This window comes from Amblyraja radiata, chromosome 12 (assembly GCF_010909765.2).
Source record: "Amblyraja radiata isolate CabotCenter1 chromosome 12, sAmbRad1.1.pri, whole genome shotgun sequence".
NCBI classification, from domain to species: domain Eukaryota; kingdom Metazoa; phylum Chordata; class Chondrichthyes; order Rajiformes; family Rajidae; genus Amblyraja; species Amblyraja radiata.
The window spans coordinates 45,582,090-45,593,424 of NC_045967.1; positions in this window are offsets into that span (position 1 = coordinate 45,582,090).

Below are 11,335 nucleotides of genomic sequence, written 5' to 3' on the forward strand. Positions count from 1 at the left end.
CATTATCAAATTATTGCAAGCTAGGTGAAGAAAGGCAATGTGTAGCATCCAACTTCTACTGGATGGATCTCAGGTATGGTTTAATTAGAGCTGGCCTATTCTGAATGCATCTGAAATTGAATTTGCCATCAGCAGGAAGTTCTGATGGGTTAGCGGGAACTAGCTTTGGTTGTCTACCGAACAAATTGCTGCATACAGTCATGCTTGTGCCACTTGGAACATCCATTGAAAGCACCAAAACAGCATCAACAACCAAGTCACTTATCAGTTTCTTAATATGTGTACATTTCCTCCCAGGTCCTTGTACTTATAACATTTTAAAAGGTTAACATTAGAACTATTTAGCCAAGGATTCTCTGAAAATGGATTCCCTTATTTGTACACCCCGTTGAGTACACCGAAGGTGCTCATGACAGGCGAACGTGATTTTCTATTGATGTCACCTGTTGAATCACTTATGAAATTTAACGTGATTCCTATCCTCGTACTTCCCCCTTCCCTCTCCCTACTCCAGATTATGTTTGGGGCAACATTACACTGTTAACTAGCTCTATGTACAAATAACTTTTACCGTAAGTTTGATTTTTAAGAATACATTGCAAACCAAATACATTTTTATAAAGACAGCTCGGCACTTGAATTACAGAAATATTGACTGGCAAGGATTGATTAACCAAAAGCAGGCTAAACAAACACGTGTAGCATTAATTTTGTATCAAACTGTAATATTAAAGGTTATGATTATAGGAAGGCTGAACAAACAAAAATTACAGGCATTACGTGGGATTGAGTACTATATCAGTGTAGTGTTTATATGATTTACAAAGCTCCAGGGATATACTTAATCTCAATTTTTATCATACTCTTCTACCCATTTAGATTTGGTTCTGATTCCATGAACCGAGGGATTTCAGAAAGACCAATGGGTATCCTGTTCATCATTGCCCTAAGTGTTAGGATCACCTACTTCAGTCAGCTACTTTAATAGGCAGGCAATGAATAAACTTAGGAACATTTTCTTCTCCCACCCCACACATCCCAGAATAGAAACAATAATGGATGAACACCTACCAACCTCGAGCAAGTTAGAAGGTATACATGAATGAAACATTTTCTCTAAATTGAAAATGTAGATTATTCCAATCCCCACCATATTGCACTACTTGGTGTTTTTCATCTACAATGGAAAATCCTTTCTGATGCTTGTTAATGTAAGTTGAATTATGAATGTTTTACAAATTTGTGCCAACATAACATTATCCATTTGTAGCTAGAGAATCTTTACAATTTCTAAATAAGAACTTACTTGAGTAAGGGAACTTTGATATACATATCTTTCTCTGAACTTATAATTGTAACTAAATAACACTTGATCAAATTTATGTGATCACTTTAAATTTAATAATGTTTTGACAGATCAGGAAAAGCTACATTTCATTGTTGCTATTTTAATTGCCGTTTCATGCCAGTTTCTCCACCTAAATTTTAATATGACTTAAAAATTGCAGGTACTGAAGTCTGTGCAGTTAGGGTTAATTAAGTAAGTAAGGGTTTAAGTAAGGGTTAATTAAATATGATTGTGGCTAGTGAATGTTGTTTGAATTTTCAAATGTAATGTTCATTCCCTACTCCAGAATGTTTTTTCTTTCTATCCTGCTCAGAGTAGGGCTTTATCATTTTATGTTTTGAATTGGGGAAATAAGAGGGGTCAGAAAACGATGTACATTTGGCTTTTGGCACAAAGAATAAGACTTATCTGGATTTTCATCTGTGTACAAAATACAAAGAACATTTCCAATTAGTTCTTTTTAAGGGAGGTGATAGCTAGCTCCAAAGTTTAAAGTAAAATCCACGCCATTCATGAAGGACCAGTCAGTTATTTCACGATTTGGACAATAGCCTGATTTTTACATGTGTGCAAATTTGTATAATGCCCTGGATTGCAAAGGGACTCATTGTTTATATAACATCTTAGCTGATTTACAAATGCAGGGAAGATTTTTTTTTAAATTATGATATTCTTCATCAAATGTATTTGAATAATTCAAGGAGATGGCATCATGTTGAGAACGAGATCTATTGAAATGCACCTGATTTTATGTTGCTTTCAGCTCTCATATGTTGAAAAGGTTATTCTCATAAAGAATCATACAGTTGCCTCACATTAATGTAGATTATGGTCACCATCTTTGTTATTGTTAATAAGACTCTTGGAGCTTGCTTCACTTTTTTTGCACTGACTCATCTGTATTAGGAGAGGGGTTGTTGGAAAGAAAGTCCTGCTGAAGAGTTGCAGGAGAGAGAGAAAAGCAAATAGGCAGGAAAGCCTTATGAGACGTTTACAGTGCCCTCCATAATGTTTGGGACAAAGACCCACCATTTATTTATTTGCCTCTGTACTCCACAATTTGTAATAGAAAAAAATCACATGTGTTTGAAGTGCACATTGTCAGGTTTTAATAAAGGCCTTGTTTATACATTTTGGTTTCACCATCTAGAAATTACAGCAGTGTTTATACATAGTCCCCCCCCCCCCCCCCCCATTTCAGGACACCATAATGTTTGAGACACAGCAATGTCATGTACATGAAAGTAGTCATGTTTAGCATTTTGTTGCATATCCCTTGAATGCAATGACTGCTTGAACTCTGCGATTCATGGACATCACCAGTTGCTGGGTGTCTTCTCTTGTGATACTCTGCCAGGCCTGTATTGCAGCCATCTTTAGCTTATGCTCGTTTTAGGGGCTAGTCCCCTTCAGTTTACGCTTAAGCATATAAAAGGCATATACAATTGGGTTCAGATCGGGTGATTGACTTGGCCACTCAAGAATTGACCGTTTTTTAGCTTTCTTCATCTTGCGGATGGCGTGCACAGCCTAAAGTTGTTGGACAACTTGCTCTATTTGATCTTATTTGATTGTGCACACCAGGTTGATTGCATTCGTGGAAATAGCGCGGACCACGTGAAGGTTGCAAAATCCCACCCCATTTTTTAGCTTTGAAAAACTCCTTTGTTGCTTTCGCAGTATGTTTGGGATCATTGTCTTGCTGTAGAATGAACCACCGGCCAATGAGTTTTGAGGCATTTGTTTGAACTTCAGGAGATGGGACGTGTCTATGCACTTCAGAATTCATTATGCTACTATCATCAGCAGTTGTATCATCAAAGAGGATAAGTGAGCCAGTACCTTCAGCAGCCGTACATGCCCAGGCCATAACACCTGCACCACCGTGATTCACAGATGAGGTGGTATGCTTTGGATCTTAGGCAGTTCATTCTCTCCTCCATACTTTGCACTTGCCATCACTCTGATATAAGTTAATCGTCGTATCATCTGTCCACAAGACCTTTTTCCAGAAATGTGGTTGCTCTTTTAAGCACTTCTTGGCAAACTGGAACCTGGCCATTGTATTTTTGTTTGGGATCATTGTCCAGCTGTAGAATGAACTACTGGCCATTGAGTTTTGAGGCATTTGTTTGAACTTGAGCAGATAGGATGTGTCTATACACTTGAGAATTCATTATGCTACTACCATCAGCAGTTTTATCCACAATGAAGATAAGTGAGCCAGTACCTTCAGCAGCCATACATGCCTAACCGTTTGGCTGATGTCTCTAAGCTCCTTAAAACCCACACAAATCCTTAACAGCGAATGCAGTGCTGGAGACCCGGGTTCGATCCAGAGTTCGGGTGCTGCCTGTACGGAGTATGTACGTTCTCCCCGCGATCTGTGCGGGTTTTCTCCGAGATCTTCGGTTTCCTCCCACACTCCAAAGACGTACAGGTTTGTAGGTTAATTGGCTTGGTAAATGTAAAACTTGTCCCTAGTGGGTGTAGGATAGTGTTAATGTGCAGGGATCATTGGTCGGCGCGGACCCGGTGGGCCGAAGGGCCTGCTTCCACGCTGTATCTCAAAAAAAACGTGTATATATATCTCAAATTATGGAGTACAGGGGCAAATAAATAAATTATGGTCTTTGTCCCAAACATTATGGAGGGCATTGTATGTTTGTAATTATGGAGGTCTTTCATCTGTCATGCTGCCTGTATACTCATGTTGCCAAATGTTCAGGAGCAACTAACTGCCTGAATGAACGCTTAGCTCTGATTTTGTGTGAAATGCATCATAAAATAATCCTAGTTCCATCTATGGCGGCTGATGTGGCCTATAATATGAAAGTGCATTTCAAAGTAATCAATGTTGATTAAAAACAGAAAATACTGGAACCATGTAGTAGGTCACTTTAGCAACTCTGTAATTTGCCACATCCTCAACATTTAGAGACTTGTGCAGTCTTCTTGGCTTGCGTGCAACAAAAGGAATATGAAAGACAAGCTACTTAAGCTTGAGAACAGAGAAACTTGCAAATTATGCTCAGTATTATATAATCATAGTTTGCACAAGTAATTTATTTTTGAAAATTGTGGATTTAAAATAAATGAAAAATGACATTCCACATGCAATAGAGATATTGTGGCAAGGCCCTTTCAGTAACCAGATAGAAGTCTGCAAGTTGTTGGCATTAGAAGCAACCAAGCTTGTTTGACTCCTGTTTCTTGTGTTGCAATATATCATAGCACCACCTACTTCCTTGACCCTGACCATGGCTTATTATAGCTAGTACTTGGATTTTGTGATTGAGCAATCAGTAAATTATCTTAAATTGCAATAAGCGAGGGCCCATTTACTATTTATGTACAATAAATTAATCTGATCTGACTTTTTCATGGTGTCAAAATTTAAAAATTCTTCGTTAACACCTTACATTTGCTAAAGTTGCAAATTACTACTTACTCTTAGTTACATACAAATGTGCCAATGGAATGAGCAACCGACAGAGTAGGCTGTAAAGGAATTTGGTTTTCTTGCTTTATCCTGTGTGGAAATCTAATTGACTCAGTCTTACATACATAATTTAGCTGCAATAATTTCTTCAGGTTTTGATTTGCGTGGAAAAACTTTCAAAGCACTTGTCTGCACATATTTTTACAAAAATGTTTTTTTTTTTAAGTTCCAGTGTAGTTGAAGCACATTGACTTGCTGCTACTTTTATTGGTGAACCAATGCAAACTTAAAAGTATCAAGGAAACATTTGAATCTTCTATACATCTTCCCAGGAATGCTTTTTATTTCAAATTACAGCCATGCGCTGTTTAAATGCTTCCCTCTGTGTGGTCTTCAATTTTTTAAATATCACCAGAACAATGAGTTTTAAACAAGTAAAATGTTGAATTTCCTTCACACTATAAACTACCTTTTCCATCACCTAACAGACTTGTTCCATATTAATCCATCACTTTAATAAAAAAAATCTTCCAACATTTATATGTATCACTGTGGTAAATGTGTGAGCACTGAAATATGGAGGATATTACCCAAGATTTTTAGTGCACGTAGAAGTGGGAGTTGAACTGAATATATAATTACGCACTGTGGATCGGTGCTTCTTTGTAAATAAGTGCAGGAATTTCCTTTCTTTTTTTGAGTAGTTTATGCTGTGAGGGGAACAAAAAAAAACTATGTGAATTGCAACATATAAAAATTACGCTGTTGTATTGCATTTTTGCAGATTATATTTTTGAGTAATTGAAACCTGTATATGTTATCATTTATACATTCAAAGTAACTAGTAAACCTAGAAAAATAGCAAGTTTCATCAGGGTTGTATTTGATTCTGAAATCAGTATGTGGGCAAGTGCATTATTGCATAATAAAGGAAATGTATTAAACAACCCAGCTTGTGTTTTTTCAGATTAAATGAGAGATGCTTTGCTTTACTTTTATGTGTCTTAAACAGTATTGAATGTCATCAAATATTTTTGTGACTAAGAGTCTAATTACAGCTACAACTGTGCGTGTGCACGGCACCTTTTAAATGTCTGTGCTTTACTGGAGCATTACCAGAAAATTGACAACGAGCAACACAGGTAAAGGTGATCAAAGAGGTAAGTTTAAAGAAGCAATTTCGGGAAGGACAAATAATGGAGAAGATGCTGAAGAGAAATCAAGATCTTAAGGTAACAGTTGAAAGCATAGTTGCTAACCTGGGAGTGATGATACTTGATGTGCAAGAGGTTAAATTTAAAAGAGTGCAGAAATTTGACAGTTAAATGGCCAGGAGAGGCCGCAAGGATAACTGAGCTTAGAATTTTACACCAAGGAATTGGTGTGCAGGGAGCCATTGTAAGTCGGCAATTATCTGGATGATGGGTGTAAAGGAGTGATACCTGACACACTGTAACCTTTACTAAGTGTTTATTAAAGCACATGGCACACACGTCCCAGCACTGACTGCATCCAGCCTTCAGGCGTACCGGGACCAAGTGGGGGGGAACAAAGGGAGGATATCACAGTTATACTAATATGATGGGGCGTGGTTAGTGGTGATGAGGTAGCTACATTATAGGTTGCATGCATAAACCATCTACATCCTTCCCCTTACAAATTAAACAAGTTACGGCAATAGCAGGTTGGTTATACAGTACCTGCAAAGCTATACGAAGTCTCCGTATCGAGCCGGAGGTTTGACAATCCGACCCGAGCGAGTGCGCACAGCACCCTCACCCTCCCCACCCGAAAGAATAGGAGGAGGGACAGGAACAGGAACAGGAGGGAGAGAGAAGGCGGGTGGAGACCCAAGCTTGAAAGGGGAACCGAGAGGCACAGGTGAAGCAGAAGGGGTAGAATGAGCAGAAGTCGGAGAGAGTGAAGACCTGACGGGATGACAGGGCCAGAGAGGCGAACCCTGGAAGAGCAGGGGGAGGAGACCGAGGCAAGCGGACCGACCGGGGCATGCAGGGAGCAGAGGGTAAGTTAGTGGGGGAAGGCTCGACACGCAATGGAGGGGCATACGGAACCACAGGAGGTGGTTTGGGCTCGTTGACCGCCAACAGGTGCTGGCGGCTGCGCCGGTAGATAGTCCCCTCAAAATCCAACAGGTAGGACCGTGGCAAACTCGACCCCGACCACGGTAGCGAGTCGGGAGAAGCCGGTAGACGTCTGCAAACGGACGACCTGGCCAGGCAGCAGTGGGGATAGGGGGCGGCAGGACTTGTCGTGCGAGCGGCGCTGGATTTCGTGCTTCTGAGCAATCCGTTGCTGGACAGCAGCAGGCTGCAGGACTTTGGGCATCAGGGACTTCTGGGCGATCGGCATCGGAGGGCGAATAACGCGGGACATGAGGCATTGGGCAGGGGATCCCATGGTCCTGTCTCTGGAGATATTCCGAAGGTTCAACAGACCCTGATAGAAATCACCGTTGGAGAGACGGGATTGTTCAAGCAGGTGCTTTGCACAGCGGACCGCACGTTCAGCCAGTCCATTGCTCTGCGGGTACTCCGGGCTGCTGGTGAAATGATTGAAGTTCCACTTCGCAGCGAAAGCTTGAAATTCGGCACTAGTGAACTGGCGGCCGTTGTCGGTCTGCAACCGAACCGGGGAACCAAACGTGGCGAAATGACGTCGGAGCTTACTGATCACCATCTCCGATGTGATGGCAGGGAGAAGGTCCACCTCGAACCAATTTGAGTAAGAGTCGACCAACACAAGGTACTGCTTTCCACGCCATTCGAAAATATCAGCAGCCAGCGAAGACCAGGGCATGTCAGGGGCAGGCTGTTGTAGAAGCGGCTGTCGCTGCTGATGCGGGGCAAGAGAGTTGCAATCCGGACAGGAGGCCACCCTGGCCTTGATGTACTTTGCCATGCCCGGCCAATAATATTGTTCCTGGGCATGCGAGATGGTGGCATCTGCCCCAGGATGCCCCATATGGGCAGCGTTGAAGTACAAACCGTACAGCGAGGCAGGGACGACCACCTTGTGTCCCTTGATGATAATGCCGTCCCGGAGAACCAGCTCATCGCGAACCAGAAAAAAAGGGTGAACGCCAGCAGGCAATGAAGTCCGTTTGATGACAGCAGCAAGCTGTTGCAGGTCAGGGTCGATAGCAGTGTGCTCAACTAGGCACTGGAGCTGCTTGGAAGGGACGAAGTTCACGTTCAGTACCTGTAGGTCTGCCTGCTCGAAGGGGTGCTGGTCGCAGGAGGTCCGGGGGGCCCGGGACAGCGCGTCAGCCACATGCATCTCGGTGCCCCTCTTATAGACGATTTTAAAGTCAAACCGCTGTAGCTGCAGCATCATCTGCTGTAGCCTGGCTGGAGCGCTGTGTATAGGCTTGTTAAGGATCGTCACCAGGGGTTGGTGATCCGTCTCTACAGTGAACCTGGTGCCAAAGAGGAAGTCCTTAAACTTAGAACAGGCAAACACAACCGCCAGCAGCTCCTTCTCTATCTGCACATAGCGCTGCTCTGTGTCCGTCATGGTCCTAGAGGCATAGGAGATAGGCTGCAACGAACCATCATCATGGGGCTGCAGGCAAGCAGCACCCAGTCCAAAACGAGAAGCGTTGCACGTTACCACAACCGGACGTAGTAAATCAAAGAACTTCAGAGTAGGTGTGCTGATCAGCTTCTTCTTTAGTAGGTCGAAAGCCTGCTGGTGGTGGAAACCAGGACCAATCAATGTCCTTTTTAGTAAGTTGTCTCAGGGGTGCGCTCAGCTCGCTGAGGTCAGGGATAAACTTGCCCAGATAGTTGACCATACCCAGGAAGCGCTGTAGACTGGTAACATCAGTCGGGGCAGGCAGCTCGGAGATGGCGCTGGTCTTTTGCGGGTCGGGCTTTAATCCGTGGGCCGTGAAAATGTGGCCAACATATGGGACCTCAGGCACCCGGAACCTGCATTTTGACTGGTTCAGCTTTAGATTGATCTGCCATGCGCGGTCCAGAATCTGTCGGAGGTGGCGGTCATGTTCAGCCACATGGTCCTAGACCATAGACCAGAATGTCGTCCACAATAATCGCACAGGGCAGACCTGCAAACAATTGTTCCATAGAACGCTGGAATACCTCACTGGCGGAGTTGATGCCGAACGGCATCCGCAAAAATTTAAAACTGCCGAAGGGTGTACCGAATGTGGTCAAGTCCGAGGAGCGTTTGTCCAGGGGTATTTGCCAAAATGAACTCCTGGCATCGAGGACGGAAAACACCGTGGCTTGTCCGACCTGGGCGGCAACATCTTCAACAGTCCTCATAGGGTAGTGGGGCCGTTTAATCGCCAGATTCAAGTCCTTAGGATTGATGCATACCCGTATTTCATTCTTCCCTTTCTTCATCGTGGCGACCATGGTGGAGACCCATTCGGTGGGATCGCTGACAGCCTCCAACACTCCCATGTTAACCATATCCTTCAGCATAGCCTCCACCTCACCCTTCATGGCGAACGACACTCTGTGAGGTGGGCGGACCACAGGCACCACGGATGGGTCTGTTGCGATTTTATACACCAGCGGCAGCTTTCCCAACTTGTCGTCGAACAGGTCCGGGTACTCGGATAGTGGATCCATCACTGCTTGCACCTCGTGGACCGTATGGTCGAAGGACACCAGACCAAGATCCTGGCAGGCCTGGTTGCTCAGTAGAGTTACACAGTCGCAATCCAGAATAAAGAACGACAGGTCACGGGATGATTTCTGTAGCACACAATGGAAGGTCGCCCTCCCCACAGGTGTTAGCTCCTCTCCCCCATAGGCACGCAAAACAGAGCGATCTGCAGTCAACAGCTCATTATTTCTTATCTTGTGAAACAGCGATGTTGACATTACGTTCACTTTTGCTCCAGTATCCAGCTTCGCAGAGAAGGACTTATTGTTCACGGTAATGAGCACAGATGGATCGGGGAGGCGAGATCGGCTGTGGAGGAGAGTGTAAACACTTGCATCTCCCATGGAATAGCTGAGCTCAGAGTCGGGGGCAGTGTCGACAGAGGACTGAGAATCCATCTCACTATCAACTTGCTGAAGGTTGTTTAGGAATTGTCTGGGAGCTGAGGGCACTTTCCCACGGGACCGGCAGGCAGCTGCAAAATGGTTCATTTTCTTACAGAAATTGCAAGATTTTCCAAGAGCTGGGCACTGTGACTGCGTGGGGTGGACATAATTACAGTTTGGACACTTCTGAGAGCGCGGGACCCGGGATGTACGAACGGGCCGCGGTGGAGGGCGAAAGTTGTCCTGCAAACGGCGTTGTCCTGCAACGCCAGTCAGATTTATGGCTCGGCTGTCAGATCCCCTCTGCCCATGCGGAGGGTTAACCACTTCGGCGAAGCGGCACGCATGCATTGCTTGAGTCAGGGTTAGGTCAGGCCGTTGCAGCAAATCGGCACGTAGTTTCTGGTCGAGCATGCCAGTGACGAGAATGTCCCTGGTGAGCTGGTCTCGTATGGTCTCAAAACGGCACCGCTGAGCAAGGTGGCGCAGGTCAGCGATGAAACACTCGACAGGTTCATCTGGCTGCTGCTTCCGTGAGAAAAACCTAGCCCGCTCCAATATGCGGTTGGAGGGCAGGTCGCAAATCTCTGCAAACTTGCGCAAAAGACATACCGGGTCATCGGCAGATTCAGCTGGCTCGACGAGCTGTTCGTTGTCATCCAGGACCGCTGGATCGTAGACGAAAGCCTGAGCTCTCTTCATGGCGTCGGGACCGGCCAGGTTAAGCAGGAGTGAGGCTTTGACCGCAGCTGGGTCGTTCCGGTGCACAATGTTAACGAAGTGAGTGTAGTCCATCACAAAAGTAGCCCATCGCTCCGCAATGTCAGCGTCAAAGACAAGGGGAGATGGCTTACGGCATGAGGATGCCATATCAGGGGAAACCCAACACTGGGCACTCAGGGGACAAATAAAAAGAAAACCGGTAAACGGGAGGCGCGCGTTTAACTAGCTGACACCATGTAAAGGAGTGATACCTGACACACTGTAACCTTTACTAAGTGTTTATTAAAGCACATGGCACACACGTCCCAGCACTGACTGCATCCAGCCTTCAGGCGTACCGGGACCAAGTGGGGGGGAACAAAGGGAGGATATCACAGTTATACTAATATGATGGGGCGTGGTTAGTGGTGATGAGGTAGCTACATTATAGGTTGCATGCATAAACCATCTACAATGGGTAACTAGCCTTTTGGGTAAATTAGAATATGTACAGCAGGGTTGAAGCAGTGATGGAGTTTTAACATGGTCTGAAGTTCTATTAAAATTTAGCTTTGGTTTCACATAGCTTAGTTTTAATTAGGCTGCGTAGTTAGCTTGTTGGCCAGTATCATAAACAGTTGAGATTTGTAATAGAAAAAATCACATGTGGTTAAAGTGCACATTGTCAGATTTTATTAAAGGGTATTTTTATACATTTTGGTTTCATCCTGTAGAAATTACAGCTGTGTTTATACATAGTGTCCTCCTCCCCCCCCCCCCCCCCCCCCCCCCCCCCCCCCC